Raw genomic sequence first — 5,000 nt, forward strand, 5'->3', positions numbered from 1 at the left:
CGACTCTAAGGGTGCCTGCGCACCCGCCTGCCTGCCTGCCTGCCTTCCTGCCTGCCTCTGTGTGTGTGTGTGTGTGTGTGTGTGTGTGTGTGTGGGCGTGAGGGGGTGTGTGCGTGTGGCAGCACGAGAGGGCGGCATCGGGGCGTGAGCGTGGGGGAAAGGGGGGGCGGGGGGAGGGGCCGTGTGTGTCACCCTGTCCATCTCCGCGAACGCGGGCTTCGTGCCGGCGCCTTCGTGCCGGCCCCGGGCGCCTCGGCCTCGAGCCCCCACGGCCCCCTGGACCCGCGCCGAGGGCCGAAGACCTCTGCGGACCGTGAAAGAACCGGCCGGAAAGCGGCCGCCCGCTTGCCCGCCGCCCCGCCACGGCCTCGGTCGGGGGGGAGGGAGCGTGGAGGGGGGGCGGGGTTCGGGGCCGGGGGCGGGGCGGGGCGGGGCGGGGCGCGGACTGGGGCGGGACGAGGCGGGGCGGGGTGCCGGCGGCGTGGTGCCAGGTTCGGCCCGCACGTCCCTGCTGCCCCTTCCCAGCTGTTTCCCCATAGGTTGTGGTGGGGGGGCGGGGCCGCGTAGAATCCCGGGGGGGAGGGGGTGGGGGGGGGAGGGGGCGGGCGGGCCACGACCTTTTGGCGGCACGGCGTGTCAGTGGGCCGAGGGCCGGGCGGGGCGCAGCCGGCCGGGAGGGCTCTGGGCGGGAAAGGAAATGAATTCCAGTTTGCCGAGAGTATTGTTCCCCAGAAAAGCTTCTTGTCCCGAGCCAGAGGGAGAGCCGTTCTTCCAGCACATGTAAAAAATGAGAAAATAATAAAAAAGAAAGGGGGGAGGGGGGAGAGAGGAGTCGGTCGAAAATAGGTGTTGGTCGCGAGAGAGAGCGGCCTCGTCGGGAGGCCAGGTCTAGCCCCTGGGCGGGAAAGGAAATGAATTCCAGTTTGCCGAGAGTATTGTTCCCCAGAAAAGCTTCTTGTCCCGAGCCAGAGGGAGAGCCGTTCTTCCAGCACATGTAAAAAATGAGAAAATAATAAAAAAGAAAGGGGGGAGGGGGGAGAGAGGAGTCGGTCGAAAATAGGTGTTGGTCGCGAGAGAGAGCGGCCTCGTCGGGAGGCCAGGTCTAGCCCGCTCGGGGGCCAGGCGCGGCCGCCGGCCGCCGCCGGAGAGCCCGGCGGGGCGCCGCGGCGGCGACGCGGAGAACAGGTCTAGCCCCGCTCCCGGGGCGGCCCCGGGACGCCGTCTCTACCCGGCTCCGGGGCGGAGAGGCCGGCGGCGGAGAGGTCGCGGCGCCGCGGCGGCGACGCGGAGAACGGGTCTAGCCCCGCTCCCGGGGCGGCCCCGGCCGGCCGGGCCTACCCGGCTCCGGGGCGGTGAGGCCGGCGGCGGGGAGGCCGGCGGGGCGGCCACGGTGGCGACGCGGAGAACAGGTCTAGCCCCGCTCCCGGGGCGGCCCCGGCCGGCCGGGCCTACCCGGCTCCGGGGCGGAGAGGCCGGCGGCGGAGAGGCGGCGGCGGCGGCGGCGGCGGGCGGCGACGCGGAGAACAGGTCTAGCCCCGCTCCCGGAGCGGCCACGGCCGGCCGGGCCTGCCCGGCTCCGGGGCGGAGAGGCCGGCGGCGGAGAGGTGGCGGCGGCGGCGGCGGGCGGCGACGCGGAGAACAGGTCTAGCCCCGCTCCCGGGGCGGCCCCGGCCGGCCGGGCCTACCCGGCTCCGGGGCGGTGAGGCCGGCGGCGGGGAGGCCGGCGGGGCGGCCACGGTGGCGACGCGGAGAACAGGTCTAGCCCCGCTCCCGGGGCGGCCCCGGCCGGCCGGGCCTACCCGGCTCCGGGGCGGAGAGGCCGGCGGCGGAGAGGTGGCGGCGGCGGCGCCGCGGCGACGCGGAGAACAGGTCTAGCCCCGCTCCCGGGGCGGCCCCGGCAGGCCAGGCCGAGCCGGCTCCGGGGCGGAGAGGCCGGCGGCGGAGAGCCGGCGGCGGGCGGCTGCGACGCGGAGAACAGGTCTAGCCCCGCTCCCGGGGCGGCCCCGGCCGGCCGGGCCTACCCGGCTCCGGGGCGGAGAGGCCGGCGGCGGAGAGGTGGCGGCGGCGGCGGCGGCGGGCGGCGACGCGGAGAACAGGTCTAGCCCCGCTCCCGGGGCGGCCCCGGCCGGCCGGGCCTACCCGGCTCCGGGGCGGAGAGGCCGGCGGCGGAGAGGCGGCGGCGGCGGCGGCGGGCGGCGACGCGGGGAACAGGTCTACCCCGCTCCGGGGGTGGCCACGGCAGGCCTGGCCGAGCCGGCCCCGGGGCGGAGAGGCCGGCGGCAGCGGGCGGCGACGCGGAGAACAGGTCTACCCCGCTTCGGGGGCGGCCCCGGCAGGCCTGGCCGAGCCGGCTCCGGGGCGGAGAGGCCGGCGGCAGCGGGCGGCGACGCGGAGAACAGGTCTACCCCGCTTCGGGGGCGGCCCCGGCAGGCCAGGCCGAGCCGGCCCCGGGGCGGGGAGGCCGGCGGCAGCGGGCGGCGACGCGGAGAACAGGTCTACCCCGCTTCGGGGGCGGTCCCGGAAGGCCAGGCCGAGCCGGCTCCGGGGTGGAGAGGCCGGCGGCGGAGAGGTGGCGGCGGCGGCGGCGGGCGGCGACGCGGAGAACAGGTCTAGCCCCGCTTCCGGGGCGGCCCCGGCCGGCCAGGTCTTACCCGGCTCCGGGGCGGGGAGGCCGCCGGCGGAGAGGCCGGCGGGGCGGCCGCGGCGGCGGGCGGCGACGCGGCGACCAGGTCTTCCCCGCTTCGGCTGGACTTTGGCGGATTTCCGCGGGGGGGCCGGGTAGACCTGCTTTCCGCAGCGCGGCTGGAAGTCCACCAAGGGGTCGCTGTTCTCGCCATCCTCCGGTTACGTCTAGGTCGGCGGCGGCGCACGCCGGCGCCGCGCCCCGGTGGCGTCGACTCGACGTCTTGGAGGCGCTCGGGGCCTCGGACCCGTCTGTCCGTCTACTGGGAGCGGGTGTGACGGGCCGCATCCCCGCAGGCTGGTGCAGTGCCTGTGTCCGAGGCGGACGCGAGAGCGGCGGCCGCGCGTGCGGTCGCCGGCGCGAAGGGAGGGAAAAAGAGTGCGCCGCCTGACGCGGGACGAGTCGCGTGGCTCTGTCCCGGTCCCCCCGTCTTGCCCATCGAGAATGGGTACAGAACCGTGTGAGGTACAGAGAGACAAGGGTTGAGAGAGAGAGACAGAGCCCGAGAGGAGGAGAGAAAAGGGCCGCGAGCCGTGTTCCTCTTCGGTCCGGTTGTTGACTTCAGGGGTGGGGCGAGGGCCCTCCCCTCCCCAAAGTGTGTATTCCCTCCGGGGATGGTGGCGGGCGAGGCGGCGGCGCCTCGTCCCTTTTGCTGCCCGGCCTTAAGCCGGCGCCCCGCCCTGCCCGCGGGTGCGTTCTTTTCCGGCCGGCCGTGCTCTTTGCGGTCGGCTGCCGACGGCTCGACGAAGGGTGCGTGACACCGGGGCTCGGCGGTGTCGAGGCCGCCGGGGCCTTTTCTCCCCCGGCCTTTCCCGAGAGCCCCGAGGACGGGCCCGGCTTGCCGAGGTGGCGCCGCCTCGTTCCTCGCGCCTCCCGACTTGTTTTGCCCAGCGTGTGTCGTCCGTGTCGGAAGTGCCGCGGGGACGTGCCGTGGGGCGCGCGGCCTTGCCTCGTCCTGCCCGGTTGCTCCAGGGGCTCGGTGACGGGAGTCGGCCGGCGAGGGGTGCGCGGGGTGGCGGCACCCCGCTCTCCCTCCCTCCCGGAGCCGTGCGTTGTTCGAGACCCCCTTCCTCGGCCTTAAGCCGGGGAGCCCGCGGAGCGGGCCGAGTTTTTCTGCGTGGCTGGCGGCCGGCCGCGGTGGCCGGGCCGCCTCGGCCCTGCGGACCCCGAACCCGACAGAGTGCCCCGAGATACGTCGCGGGCGGGGCGGCGGCGCCCCGCCCTCCCGTCGGGTGGTGACCGGCGCGATCGAGCCGCTAGGCCCGGGCGGCCCGTGGTGTCGGGCCTGCCCCGGCTGCCGTGGCTGCCGGCTCGGGGGCTGGGTTTTGCACGCGGGGTCCGCTTTTTAGGCCTGCGGGCGGAGTGGGGGCCGCCCGCCCGGCTTTTTTTTTTTTTTTTTCTTTCCGTTGTTTTTCTCTCGCGGCCTTAAGCCGCGGCACCGAGAAGCGTGCGCGACGAAGGGTCGTGGGCCGTGCAGGCGAAGGGAAGAGAGAGAGCGAGAAAATGCGGTGGCGGAGGTGTGGAGGAAAGAGAAACGAGAGAGAGCGAGGAGTAAGAGGCGCGGGCCTCGTTTGCCACCCTCTGCCCGGGCCCGCGACCCCCGTGGCTTAGCACGGGTCGCGTTGACGCGCTGCTGTGGGTGCTTTTTGGTTTGTTGTTGTCTTTTTTTTTTTTTTTGTTTTTCCGCCGTCCCCCGGCTTTTCCGGAGGGCAAGCCGATCGCTGCGAGGCGGGCGAAAGCCGGTGGCCCGCGGCGTGGTCGGTGGCGCTTTCTCGCACGCTCGGACGGCGCCCCGTGCCGCCTCGGTCTCGTTGCGCAGCCGCTGTCGGGCGGGGCGGGTGGCGGCACCCCCCGCGCTCCTCCTCCGCTGCGGCCGGGTTGCCGTGTCTGTTGTCCCAGGAAGCGTGGCCGTGGGGCCCGGCGGCCGCTTCTGCGGCCGCCTTCCGTCTGATCGATGAGGCTTTTCGGGTGGCGTCGGAGAGGGCCCCCGGCGGCCCGGCTCTTCCGGGGCTCCCCGTCACGGGGACTCAAGCCACGGCGGTGTCCGGGTGCTCGGGCAGGGCGGTCTCCTTTCCAATTCGCTTCCCGTCGCAGGCGAGGTGTCGCCCCTCCCGCCGCCGGAGGGGCGTCTTTACCGTCCCGGGCTGTGTGAACGCCGCGTGGCCCCGCGAGCCCTCAGGTGCCCGTTCGAAACCACGCGAGGTGCCGGTGCCGGCCCCGGCCCGGGTTTAGCGCCCCCCGTGGGTGCCGGCCGCGAGCGGCGCCGGGCGGCGGTGCGGCCGGAGCTGAGCCGAGCCCAGTTTCCCGGAGAAAAGCG

Source organism: Chamaea fasciata, unplaced genomic scaffold, assembly GCF_029207755.1.
Source record: "Chamaea fasciata isolate MVZ Bird 193981 ecotype frontalis unplaced genomic scaffold, bChaFas1.0.hap1 SCAF_75, whole genome shotgun sequence".
NCBI classification, from domain to species: Eukaryota; Metazoa; Chordata; class Aves; order Passeriformes; family Sylviidae; genus Chamaea; species Chamaea fasciata.